This window comes from Cornus florida, unplaced genomic scaffold (genome assembly GCF_030987335.1).
Source record: "Cornus florida cultivar Cherokee Brave unplaced genomic scaffold, ASM3098733v1 CherokeeBrave_3.0.0_Hap2_Chr02, whole genome shotgun sequence".
NCBI lineage: Eukaryota > Viridiplantae > Streptophyta > Magnoliopsida > Cornales > Cornaceae > Cornus > Cornus florida.
This window is the reverse complement of record NW_026775572.1, coordinates 47,328,547-47,343,747: the sequence shown is the minus strand read 5'-3', so window position 1 is coordinate 47,343,747 and position 15,201 is coordinate 47,328,547. Positions and strand designations below refer to the sequence as shown.

Genomic DNA, 15,201 nt, shown 5'->3' with positions numbered 1-15,201 from the left:
ATGTATTTCACAAGATAAGCAAATATCAAAATTCAAAAAATAAATGACAATAGATGGTAATTATTAGTATCCTATTTTTATGAGACATTAAAAATATAATATTTTTAGGACAATATTACCATTTTTAATATCTCATTCTGATTCGCCTTTCTCCCCTTCTCCCTCAATTCATATACCTATATATAAAGAGTTTTAGTGTTTCAGTATTTTAGTATTTATTTATTAATATAAAAAAAGATTTTTTATAAACAAAAAATTACCTAAAAATTATTTAAAGAGTTTAATTCAAATTACAAATTACATAACAAAATTTATAAAAATTAATTTAAAGAGTTTAATTCAAATTACAAATTGCCTAATAAAATTCACTTTTCTTGTCCCATATTGGTTTTAAGTAAAAAAGATTATATGGAAGCCTCTTATAAAACTATAGATCTAAAGAAATAATAATCACACATTTCTCGGCCTTTTGACTAAGATCAAGTGTAATACTAAATTTTTTTGGGTCAGCCTTTTGGCTAACCTTTCTTGGTCTTTTGGCTAAGATCAAGTGTTGTACTTTCTCGGCCTTTTGGCTTTCAGTATTTATTTATTAATATAAAAAAAGAGTTTATATAAATAAAAAATTACCCAAAAATTATTTAAAGAGTTTAATTCAAATTACAAATTACTTAATAAAATTTATAAAAATTAATTTAAAGAGTTTAATTCAAATTACAAATTACAAATTACCTAATAAAATTCATTTTTCTTGTTCCACATTGATTTTAAGTAAAAAGGATTACATGAAAATCTCTTACAAAACTATAGACCGAAAGAACTAATAGTCACACCTTTCTCAGCCTTTTGGCTAAGATCAAGTGTAGTACTAAATTTTTTTGGGTCGGCGCTATCAACCTTTTGGCTTTCAGTATTTATTTATTAATATAAAAAAGAGTTTTTATAAACAAAAAAATTACCTAAAAATTATTTAAAGAGTTTAATTCAAATTACAAATTACTTAATAAAATTTCATTTTTCTTATCCCTTATTGGTTTTAAGTAAAGAGGATTACATGAAAGCCTCTTATAAAACTATAAACCTAAAGAAATAATAATCACACCTTTCTCAACCTTTTGACTAAAATCAAGTATAGTACTAAATTTTTTTAAGTCGGCCTTTTGGCTAACCTTTCTTGGTCTTTTGGCTAAAATCAAGTATAGTACTATTTTCTTGACCTTTTTTTCTTTCAGTATTTATTTATTAATATAAAAAAAGAGTCTTTATAAACAAAAAAATTACCTAATAAAATTTATAAAAATTAATTTAAAGAGTTTAATTCAAATTACAAATTGTGTAATAAAGTTAAAGAAATAACAATCACACATTTTTTGGCCTTTTGGCTAAGATCAAGTGTAGTACTAAATTTTTTTGGGTCGGCCTTTTGACCAACCTTTTTTCGTCTTTTGGCTAAGATCAAGTATAATGCTACTTTTCTCGGCCTTTTGGGTTTTAGTATTTATTTATTAATATATAAAAAATAAAAAATAAAAGTTTCTATAAACAAAAAATTACCTAAAAATTATTTAAAGAGTTTTATTCAAATTAAAAATTACCTAATAAAATTTATAAAAATTAATTTAAAGAGTTTTATTCAAATTACAAATTACCTAATAAAATTCATTTTTCTTATTCCACATTAATTTTAAGTAAAAAGGATTACATGGAAGCCTCTTAAATGATATTGAATAAATTAGAAATGTGACATAATAACAAAGCAAAAACATTATTCTGCAAAAAGAAAATTACAAAACTACAGAAATAATAAATCACATTGGAAACCTGGAGAAATATTAATGGAATTATATTCAGTACTTCTGTAAAAGAACACTCAAGACATACCTGAACTAATATCACCGCCAATTTCCTTATCCGCTTTCTCAATACAACTAATAGCATTCCTACATTTGCTCAATGTAGCATCCTCGTCCAATTGACCACCGTACAGAACTTGATAATCAGAAACTATTTTATCCAAAGTATTTCCAGCAGAATGTTTCTATTTGACAAATATAAAAGATGATATTATTCTTAGTTTACATAGGACCTTAGAAAGAAATATTTAAAAAAACATGCATTCAGCACACAGACATGAAGTTACCAGTTTAAACCCTGAAAGCTTCCCATTTCTATTACTGTTCTACAGGTGCTTGCCCACAAGCTCTTCCTTAAGAATCTGTCCTCGAGAACCAAAAACTTTTCTTTCCTCCCATATACTGATCTGGATACAGGAGCCACCGAAATACACAATAAGAAATACTTCACCAATTAAAATTTTGATATTCTAATCATAGAGTTAACTCAGAAGATATAGATATATACAAAATACTGACAAAAATAATACTTAAAAAAAAAAAAAAAAAAATTGCACAAACAAAAAGAGTGGGATTGGGTTGAAGACAAAGGAGCAAATTACTTGCCATATGTTATTCCCTTTTCTTTTGGATACTTATACCATATAAAAGTGTAAGGGCTTTTTCATATTTCCAAACAATTTATATATTTATTTATTTATTATTACTTTCTCGGCCTTTTGACTTTCAGTATTTATTTATTAATATAAAAAAAAGTTTTTATAAACAAAACATTACCTAAAAATTATTTAAAGAGTTTAATTCAAATTACCTAATAAAATTTATAAAAATTAATTTAAAGAGTTTAATTCAAATTACAAATTACCTAATAAAATTCTTTTTTCTTGTCCCATATTGGTTTTAAGTAAAAAGAATTACATGGAAGCCTCTTATAAAACTATAAACCTAAAGAAATAATAACCACACCTTTTTCGGCCTTTTGCCTAAGATCAAGTGTAGTACTAAATTATTTTTGGGTCGACCTTTTGGCTAACCTTTCTTGATTTTTTGGCTAAGATAAAGTGTAGTATTACTTTCTCGGCTTTTTGGGCTTTCTCGGCCTTTTGGCTAAAATCAGGCTAAGATCAATTGTAGTACTACTTTCTCAGCCTTTTGAATGTGCAAAGAGTTTCAATCTTTCAGTATTTATTTATTAATATAAAAAAAAAGTTTTATAAACAAAAAATTACCTAAAAATTATTTAAAGAGTTTAATTCAAATTGCAAATTACCTAATAAAATTAATAAAAATTAATTTAAAGAGTTTAATTCAAATTACAAATTACCTATTAAATTCATTTTTCTTGTCCCACATTGGTATTAAGTAAAAAGGATTACATGGAAATCTCTTATAAAACTATAGACTTAAAGAAATAATAATCACACATTTTTCAGCTTTTTGGCTAATCTTTCTCGGCCTTTTGGCTAAGATCAAGTGTAGTATTAAATTTTTTTGAGTCGGCCTTTTGGCTAATTTTTTTCGATCTTTTGATCAAGTGTAGTACTACTTTCTCGGCCTTTTGGCTAACTTTTTCAAATTATAGAAGGTCTAAAAATTATTACCTAATAAAATATAAAAATTATTACCTAATAAAATTCAAATAAAATATTTATTAAAACTCTACACGAAATACATTTCAAATATAGAAACGCTAAAACTTAATACCTAATAAAATTCAAATAAAATATTTATTAAAACTCTAACACGAAATATATTTCAAATTATAAAAATCTAAAAAAAAAAAAAAAAAAAAAAAAAAAAAAAAAGTTTCTATAAAACTCTAAAAATTATTACCTAATAAAATTCAAATTACCTATTTTATCTATTTGTTACTTCTAAAAAAATATGTACTCTCCCTATATATAAGTCTTTTTTTGCCTTGCTACACAAAATATATTTCAAATTATGGAAACTCTAAAAATTATTACATAATAAAATTCAAATAAAATATTTATTAAACACGAAATATATTTTAAATTATAGAAACTCTAAAAATTATTACCTAATAAAATTCAAATAAAATATTTATTAAAACTAATACATTTCAAATTATATATTTTAAATTATAGAAACTCTAAAAATTATTACCTAATAAAATTCAAATAAAATATTTATTAAAACTCTAACACGAAATACATTTCAAAAAATTATTAACTAATAAAATTCAAATAAAATATTTATTAAAATCTAATACAAAATATATTTCAAATTATGAAAACTCTAAAAAAGAGTTTCTATAAAACTCTGAAAATTATTACCTAATAAAATTTAAGTTACATATTTTATCTTTTTGTTGTTTCTAAAAAAATCTCTACTCTCTCTATATATAAGTCTTTTTTTTTTGCCTTCCTGTAATCACATCAGTTTTATATGTTTTTTTCTAAGGTACATGTAACCCTAGATTATGCATTATTTTATTATTTTTTATTTGTCACACCCCCATATCATGCATTGTTTTATTATTTTTTATTTGTCTCAGATCAAGAATTGTTTTACTAATTTTTATTTGTTTCATACCCAAATCATGCATTGTTTTATTATTTTTTGAGTTATGAGTTCTTTTATATGTCAATGGCTTATGCCTTTCGAATATGATGCTCATTGTAGTATAACCCTCAGCATTTTAACCCCTAAAGAAACTGACTATTTGACTGACTGAATTCATAACGGTGGAACTGAAGTTGTTGAATTAAACTTTCTTAATAACACCTCAATTGAAGTTGAGGAGCTTGAAGTAGTAAGCTTAGAAATAATAAAATTTAATTTTGTGGACTTCAAGGAGTTGAACAAGTACATTGATGCAAAATAAAATATGGGTTAGTTTACGTTTAATTCTAAACTCTTCATAAATATGTTCTCTCTTGTACATATATAAATAAATAAAAAAAAATTAAAATTAGCATTAATATTTTATTTTTATTTTTATTTTTAATCTTGCTAAATGCTTTGGGAATTGTTATTGAGGTATAACAAAAATATAACAAGTTTGACTTCCAGTACAAAAGATAAAAAATTCAATGGTGTTGAAAAGTCAAACTTCAAGACATCATAGGAAAATCTACAATATCCTGTATTAAATTTCAGTATATTTCTTAATCTTCTTTAATTGTGTATCACATTTTTATATTCAATTTATATATTGAGAAGTTATATTTTGTTGCACAACCTGCAGAAAACAAATTACACTTTCAAAGCAACAATTGAAAATGTCGTCAATGATCGCGAACCGTGGTACAACGCATATGAGAAATACAACAAGAAAATTAAAGTTGAAAAACATAAAGTATATTGTCCTTGATGCAACACAACAGACCCAAAATGCTTTCAAAAGTATTATTATATCTTAAAATCTTATTATTGTATTTATTTCAATGGTTTAATAATATTACAAATACATAATTCTTTGTCCTTACTCATGTGCAGATTCATGATGATAATTAAAGTGCGAAATATGGAACATATTGGAACACTTGCAACCCTAACAGTGTTCAATGATTGCCAAACATTAAGAAATTGTTCACTAGATGATTTACTACACACTACAACAAATTTGGTCTTTGGCGACAAACGAATTTGTCGCTAAAGTACATATTTTGTCGCGATAAGATTATCGTGACGAAAAAAAATTTGTCACCGATTTGTCGCTAGAAGCCGGTCACAATATGTTTTTTTGTGACAAATGTTTATTTGTCGCTAGGGTGAGATATATTGTGACAAAATATGTTTTGTCACAAAATGAATAAAAATTGCGACAAAATATTTATCGTAAAATATTCAAAAATTGTCGCCTTAAGACCTCCAAGACCTATGAAATTTGTCGCGATTTGTTACTATTTTGTGACAAAAGCAATTTTTGTCACTATATGTATAATATTTTTGTGACAAAAATTGTCGCTATAAGCTATTTTATTATGACAAAATCTTTTGTCACAATATACATTCTATGTTGTGACAAAAATATTGTCACTATAAGCTACTTTATTGTGACAAAAGTTTTGGTCACAATATATATAACATGTTGCGACAAAATTATTGTCTATATAACTAGATTTATTGTGACAAAAATTTCGTCACAATATACAGGGATATGTTGCAACAAAATTATTATCGATATAACTAGTTTTATTGTGACAAAAATTTCGTCACAATATATAGGGACATGTTGTGACAAAATTAGTTGTCGCTATAAGTTATTTTATTGTAAAAAAATTATTTGTCGCCATAGATATATTATGTTGCGACAAATACATTGTCAATTTAAGGTTAAATATTGTGACAAAATAAATGTCGCAATATATATATCATGTTGCGACAATATTTTGCCACTATAAATGTTGTTTTATTGTGACAAAATATATCTTTTGTCACAATATATCTATCATGTTATGACAAATATGTTGTCACTATAAATTAAATATTATGACAAAATAATATATCGTGCCACTAATACAATAATATAATTTTGTTTTTACCTATTTGAAATTTGGAACCTGTAAATTAAATTAAAATATCAATAAATTAAACAATCTAAACCAAGATCCAAGCATATCACTCAAAATCAATATATTTGATAATCAAACATAGAAGATAAAACACATATTCCATTAAGAATTTAGATATTAAAATGTGCAAATCATCTAAAATGATAATTCCAACACATATCAAAATCCTAATATATAAATCCAATATTACATAATGCTAATTGAATACACATACCAAAATCCCAAAAGAAATCTGAATCCAAAAGGGAAGCTAGATTGCAATCAATGTGAAACTTGCAAATAAGAATAAATGAAATTAGAATTTGAAGACTGAAATAAAATTTTAAAGAGTATTTTAGAAAACTTAATATCCTGGTGATAAGCACAGGTTTTACGAGTTTAGTTCATGTCTTGCTTTATTGGATTTTGGTTTCTAGAGTTGGCTTTGGCAACAAAGGTGCTGTCGAAAAAAAAAAAAAAAAACTCCCCCTAACAAAAAAATATGAGGGAGATCAATTGCAATACTTAATAGTCCAGATAGGAGACTCGAATTCTTAAGACATGCCTAGTATTTTTGGTCTCCCCCAATTCTCTACCAGAGGCAAAGTGGCACAAATTTTAACACATTGCTAATATATATGTTGATAGAATTATTAGCCTCATTGTTGAGTTACCAAATTAGGTTATTAAAAAATAGTTCAACATATCATTTATTCATTACTTATTTAATTTAATTCTATTGTAGGTTAAGTTATTAAAAAATGTTAATAGAATTACTAGCCTCATTCTTTTTATTCCAGTACAACTCAAGGTCTTCTTCTAATAAGGCAGAACTTCAAATAAGGCAGAACTTCATCACAATTATTCAACACATACATTCGAACCTTATCAAGATCATTAAATGGCATATTGAAATAGGTCGGTGCTCCCAAAGGACGTATATCTTGCATAAAAACAAAAAGGTCCTGACCTTTATTTCCTCGACTGCCATCGTAATTCCGTTCATCTCGATTAAACACTGTCTTAACCCCTTTGAGATACATTGAACAAAAAGTCAAACATTCTTTGTCAATATATGCCTCAGCAATTGATCCCTCTGGTTTGGCTTTATTTCGAACCGTTGTCTTTAAAGAATGTAAGAACCTATTACAATTCAATAAAAGAATATTTAAGTGAACAATATATACATAAGATTAATAGAAGGCTTGTAACAATAATTATAAAATATCAACTAGGAAAAAAAATAATTTTAAAATATTGAATGACACATCACCTTTCTATTGGATACATCCACCGATATTACACTGGTCCAGCAAGGATGGCCTCACGAGGAAGGTGAATTGCTAAGTGGACCTTTCCGTCAAAAAAGGCTGGGGGAAATATCCATTCCAGTTTGCATAATATAATGACAATGTCCTTTTCCATTTGATCCAACTCATCCAACTGCAATGTCCTTGAACACAATTTTTTGAAAAAAAAACTAAGTTTAGTCAGTGTGGTACATAGATCCTTGCGAAAGTACCCATGTATTGCTACCGGAAGTAAATGTTGCAAAAGAATATGACAATCATGACTTTTCATTCCCGATGGCTTGTAATCTTTGATATTAACACATCGAGAAATGTTTGATGCATACCCATCAGGGAAGGTGGTCTTCAACAACTGCTAATTGTTGCAACAAGACGTTATTACAATTGTAACATGGACAACGAGTCCGGTTGAGTGAATCTACATGTTTACTAGCCACTTCCATAAAGTTTTTTACTCCTTGCATGTACTCTATCGAATTCCTATCATTATTTTGAATCCTACCCCGATCAAAATCCATTTCCCTAACACAAGCTAAATAAGCACCGTCAAATTACTGAAAAAAAAAAAAAAAAAAAAACACTCAATTTTATATTGGCCAATGTCATGCATGCATACTAAAAAAGTAAAAAAGTAAATTTGTTGTTCAGAAGAAAAATAAAATCATTTTCAATGATTAATGATAACAAATTACTTTACTGTGCCTAACCAAAACCAAAATACATAAAAAAAAACACTAACTCAGAATGTGTAGGCAAGGATGTAGGTGACGGTGTGGACATGGGGGTAGGTTCTGACTGAGAAAATGTTAGCAAATGTGACTATCAGATTGGGTATGGGAGTATGCTCTGACTGAGAGACTCGTCTCTGACGGCTAGGTCCAGCCATAATTACCTATAAGAAGTTAGTGTTTTATATGCCAAAATATAAACTATGTACTTTTTTTGTTCGGTATTCTTTATTGGTAGTCATATACTTGTTAATACTTGTATCCTACTCATATCTCCATTAGTTGAACCCATTTCTATCTAAGCTTTTAATTTCGAACTAAGTCATGTAAATAAGTTTCCCACCGATTCTGTCTAGAAAATTTCATATCAAAGGTAAAGCTTGTACTTAAATGCTTTTGCCAAATTAAAGCAACTTATTGCAACATATTCAATCCAAGGAATTAATATATATATATATATATATATATATATATATATATTAAATAAATAAAGAAATAATATATAACTATGATTTCGATGGAAAGAGTATTGTATAATACAAAAAAAAGACATATTCAAGATTGTGTAAGAATTTTAATTTTCATCAATTAATTAAAAATTTCTAATCCTAAGTAGTTATATGTTATCAAGTATTTTTACAATATAAAAAGAACCTATGTGAGTTAAAATCATGAATGAAGGTAAGCATCTCCAATGTGATACTAAGGGTCTATATACAATTCATTGCAATGACAATATTATCACAAATTAATACCGAAATCAAAAAGCATGTCATATATGTGCGTAAATGTGTGTGTGTGTCAGGGCCGGCCCTAAGATTGAAAAAATTTCAAGAGACCCTAGGCGGACTTTAAATGTGAGGTCCTCTATACAAGTGATATGCTTGCCCTAATTTTTTTTTTTTTTTTTTTTTTTGTTGGCCCCTTTTTTTGCTGCATTAGGTTAAACCTTTTTTTTTTAGCCCATCATTCCTGAAGCCTTTGCTGCGGTTATAATTTTTTTTTTGGTGGCCCAACATTCATGGTCTATAATTTTGATTTGCTACATTTGGTTGTAATTAATTTTTTTTCTTGGTTTTTTTTGGTGGCCCATCATACATAGGCCAATAAATTTGGAGACCCCTTATGTTATGAGGCCCTAGGGCGACCGCCTTGGGCCAGGGCCGGCCCCGTATATATATATATATATATATATATATATATATAGAGAGAGAGAGAGAGAGAGAGAGAGGGAAGTACCCATCTTCGCTGAGGGTGCAGGGAATTTAGGGATCGAAGATGCCAAGCTGTAGTTGTAGAACGTGTTGCCATCAGTGAGACTGAATTCGCATGCCGCAGACACCGAGTTGAAACCGACTCGGTGTAGAATCGTTAGAGCGAGAAAATGAAGAAGAAGAGGCCATTTCAATAAATCGCCCCCAATTCTCATTCTTCTTCCAAAAATCTCATAACCAAAAGAATATTTGATTTTGTATTTTAGCAAAGAGATTAAAATGGTGTTTTGTATTGCTAAAAACTGATGAATACTTGGGCAAAACGTTGAGAGGGCAACGAATTGAATTTGACGCCAATTTGCATAGAGCCGACAGAAAGAAAAGGAAAAACTTATCAATCTTTCTATATATATATGTCATTGGAGGAGGTTATATTAGGAAACCTAATAACAAAATCCTCTCCCAAACATACAAATATGAAACCCTAATTAAGCAAATATTCATAATTGTAAAGAAAGATTCTGGATATAAACCTTGTAATGAAGATTCAAATCACTTGTTGGAAGTTGATTTTGATTGAAATTTCTTCAAAAAAATCCCAAAATCACCTTTGAATCCCCCTGAGAAGTCGAATGGGTATTATTCAAGACATATTTCGCTGGTGATGTTGACGGAGAGAATTCTATCAAAAGAGAATAGGTAGGAGTGGGATGAGAGAGAGAGGATTTAATCGCCTATGTTAGAGCTCTATAAGATGGAGGAGATAGTGAGAGAGGGAAACAGAGAGCTTTTTTGAGATAGCTGGAGCGCGTATATTTTGGCGGCCCTGAAAATTTTCCTTTTTTAGACTCAATTTATTTTTATGGTTAAAAAATTATGAAATAAAATATTTATATATATATATTTAATTCAAAAAAATAATCATTTCATGTAACTAGTATAATTTAATTAAACTAATTAATATATATATATATATATATTTATAATCATAGAACAATCAATTATTTTTTAAATTTAAAATCTAACATTACAAAAATCGCAACTAGTTTATTTCAAGGGCTAATAGTGTATAAAAAAAAATACACTTGTTAGTGCGAGATATATTAATCATTTGATTGGAATAAAATTTGGAATGAGTACACTTGACAATTTGAATCATTTAGCTTGATACTTTTTTTTTTATACCATTTCATATATAAATTCTACATATTTTCACAGTTAGGTACTATAAAAATAAAGAAAGAAATAATTTTTTTTTTCTTTATCTGACACTACAGAAATCCTCTTTGATAAAAAAAGAATGCCCGATAGCCTTCTATTCCCATACACACTAATAATAGTCTTGCCATTAAATTAACCAAGGGTCGTAAAAAAGACTAGCATTTTTGCAACTACTAATTTTGAATTCCACATTAAAAATTGAGGTTATTCAAAATTAAGTTTCTTTTAGAAGAGAATCATAAAAAACTGTTATTCAAAATTGAGGTTTGCTAGTAGTGTCAATCCTTCTAAAGTTCCTCAGTTACCCACCTTCTGCCTTGGCCCCTACATTACTTTATTCAAACTCAGCATGTGCATGACCTTTTTATCAACTTTAACCTTCCTTTCAATTAAATTCTGAACTCCCACAAGAATTGGAAAAATTGCAATCTGGAAATAGTAATTAACATGAAGATATAACAAATTAAATGAATCGACACTACTACCATAAAAAACTACAGCCCAAAAATAATTTTCATTGGATTCATGATCAATAGGATAATCCAAAATGCTAAGCTAATCCCATACACATATCAAGATCACAAAAGAAATCCAAACTCCTAAGCCAAAATCACACAATGCTAATCGCATCATCCAAATGCTAATCCCATGATCCAAAATGCTAATTCCAAACACATATCAACATCACAAAAGAAATCCAAGATCCGAAACCAAAATCACACAATACTAATCGCATAATCCAAAATGCTAAGCTAATGCCATATACATCAAAATAACAAAAGATAATCCAAGAGCCGAATCCCTTTGAAGGAAGCCAAATTGCATTCAACAGGAAACCTACAAAAAAAATTTAAAAAAAATAGATGAAATAAATAAAAGAAGAAGAAGAAAAAATAAAAATGAGGTTAGAATTTGAATATTGAAATAAAATTTTTAAAGAGTACTCATTGTATAATAGTTGCACCATTATGCTAATGGTCATGATTGCATTTACTAATGGCCTTGTACCCTTTTAAGCTTTAATTGATTTATGAAGAAAAGGGTCGTTCAACTAAAGTTAAATGTAACTTACTAAGTGGGACGAGTATCACCCATAGAAGAGGTTTGTGCGGCCAAAAGCTGCTGCACCACGGAGGATAGATTTGTGAGCCGAGACTGCAAATAAGCAATTGAACTACGTTGCTCCTCTATCAAACTTCGTTGTTCCTCCCTCTTTGCTTGGTGAATCTGAGCTTGCTCTCGTAATTGCTCCTCTAGTTATGCAGACCCCTGTCTAGCCTCGATAAAATCTTCCTGGTTAAAACGTGACAACGTGGTGGGCATCTCACCATGACCAAGCCCATTAACATATCCTGACCTACGGCCGACTACATCGTAGAGAACTTGATTCCGGATTGATTGTATAGCAGATGGGGACGTCTCATCAGAAGGCTGAGTTTGAAGCCGCTGAGTCATTTCTGCCTGCAAGTACAGAATGTTAAAAAAAACCAATATAGAAACAAGTAGTGTGCAACCAAAATTTAGTAGTTATTAAAAAACATACATGGAGAGCTTCACATCGTGGTGTGACCCATGCCCCTTTCCCATTCTCTTTGCGGTGTGCATGCTCATAAAAGGTCACCATGTCAGGCTCCTCCTCAGTTTCTGAGTTTCGCTATTTTATTTAACAAAAAAAATATATAATATATATATAAGTGACAATAAAATAACATATATGACAAAAATAAAATATACCACTAAATAGAATATATAATGTACGTAGAATGCATAAAATAGAGAGAAAAAAACAAAAGTAATCTTATTTGCAACATGTTGCTAATCTTATTTTCAAGAAAGGCACTATTTTTCAGTTTTCACGTGTACATCAGGACATGTATATCTATATCAATGTAAACTAAACATTTTGAGAGGGGAGAGGAAGGAACTTGATAATACTGAAGGAAGAAGAAGAAAGTTTTATGTTCAATAACTGTAATATGGTAGTATATATTGGCCTTATCTGCTGGATCCATATGAGACCACATTCCACATGTAAATTTAGCATGCTCACGACATAATGCGCCCACATGTGACCTAAACATCTTGGATGAAGACCCAATAGGCCTCATTTTCCCTGGGGGAAAAGTGATTCAAGGTTTTGTGCCACCATTTTTTTTATGTTTTTTATATTCAAGCCCACGTGACCGCTCACGTCCTTTTTTGAACAAGTTAGAAGCTGCAATAATAAAAAAGAAAAGATGTAATTGAGTTAGAATATTTAAATGTTAACAACTACTTGATGGTGCGACTTCAAAATTGATTTTAGACTTTTCTCGTTAACTATTAGCCAAGAAAACAAAAACAAACAACAATATACAACCTTATATATAATTTAACTTTGCATTCTACAGAGGTAAATCATATAGTTATTAACTCACACATGTTTACATTATGGATGAATTATTAGCTGATTGTACTAATTTTTTACCTTTTCCTTTCCATTCATTTCGCAACATAATTGCAATCCATTATCCATAAGTTATCAATTGTTTGATCTAGCAACATGATTCTTCACTTCAAAAAATTTTAGTTTCAATCACTCGGAACATATATAAAAGCAGAATCGTTAAAATAAAAAATCCATATTGAAAAGGTAAAAACAATTAAATTCAAGGAATAAAATAAATAATTGAAAAAGGAATTAAGTAAATCTTACCCACAGTTGATGAGTTGGAGGGAGAGGGTGTGGCCGTAACTGTGTCCATAAGGTTCAATGGTGTGTATGTGTCAGTGGTTACAGGAGTATGTATAGGCAATGATGTGGGTGACGGTGTGGACACGGTGGTAGGCTCTGACTGAGAAAATGTAGGCAATGATGTGGCTGTCAGTGTGGGCATGGCATTTTGCTCTGTCTGAGAGACTCGTCTCCGACGTCCAGGTCCAGCCATTTTTACCTAGAAGAAGTTAGTGCTTCATATGCCAATGGAAAGAAAAATATGTCACAAAGCTAGCAAATTAGTAATTAACATCTCTTAAATAAAATTACTAAAATACTATTTACTGGTATTCAACTAGTCAGAAGCAAGATTTAAATTGTAATTAAGTTAATCATGAGAGTATTTGCAAAATTTCTAAAACAACACCATGTGAGTGTTTGGAAGTGTTCATTCCCAAATCACAAGAAGAATATGGAAACCTTGATAGGTCGAGTGGATCTGTGAGGAAGAATCCAGTGGTGGCTAGTTGCTGAAGTAAAGAGGGGTTTTTGAATGTTAAAGGGGTGAAATTGCCTGATTTGTTAGTAAATCCCTCTCTGACTTGATAATCATAAAATAATAAATTCACAAATATATTGACAGAAGATTCCTCACCAAAAAAAAAAAAAAAAAACCCTAATTAGTAAGAAATTCATAAATTTACAGAACTATTATGGATACCAACCTTGTAATGCAGATTCAAATTGTTTGATGGAAGTTGATTGTGCTTTAAATTGCTTCAAGAACACATACTTTGCATTGGGTCTTTGTTTGAAGGGAGAAGATATGCAAAAAGGGTGAGAAAGAAGCGCAGATATATATATATATATATATATAGGGGGGAAGCTAAAATGTTATTTAGCGCTAAAAATTTATTTTGCCTGGCAAATGATATTTTCACTATTTCTTACCAAAATGAAATTTTTGGCACTGTTTTTTACCAAAATTATTTCACTTTTTCTTAGCAAAATGAATTTTTTTGCAGATATTTAATTTGCTCGGGAAAAAAATATTTTCACTGTTTCTTACCAAAATAAAATTTGTTGTACATATTTAATTTAAAATAATTAAAATTTCAAGAAACTAATTTAATCTAATTAAATGAAATAGTATATCTATAATATAATCCTAATAAAATCAATCAATTTTTAAAATTTTAATATATATATATATATATATATATATATATATATATATATATTTATACGAGCTTTTTTTTTTTCTCTAGCTATTCCCATTTCATAATTTAATATTACTTGAACTAAATATTAGCACAAACCATAATACGCCTAGATTAGTTAATTCATTGGCTTCAATTAGTAATTGTGATAAATTTTTATATGCAACTAATTTATTACACGGGCTTGTATTCAAAGAGCTATAATTCTAATTAAGGATGCCAACGGGGCAGGTTACAAAGCCCAGGCACAGGCCCTTTCCCAAACTCGTCTTACCAATATTTTTTTCCCAAACCCAATTTCGAGCTTCACACATCGGAGTCGTGGCGGGTTCGGGCACCCAAATATACATATAATTAAACTTAAACATATTTAAGATAATTTTTTAAAATTTGTTTAGTATAATCAAATATTTATCACAAAAATATAATTATTTTTAAAA

At 28.8% G+C, this 15,201-nt stretch overlaps 1 long non-coding RNA gene across 1 annotated transcript; it reads right to left on the bottom strand.

The window, feature by feature from the left end:
- Positions 1 to 7,101: 7,101 nt before the first annotated feature.
- Positions 7,102 to 10,439, bottom strand: LOC132294901 (uncharacterized). Its single transcript, XR_009478232.1, has 3 exons — positions 10,159 to 10,439; positions 7,647 to 7,816; positions 7,102 to 7,516 (listed from the first exon to the last, which is right to left on the bottom strand). It is a non-coding gene; the product is annotated as an uncharacterized LOC132294901 (long non-coding RNA).
- Positions 10,440 to 15,201: the final 4,762 nt, after the last annotated feature.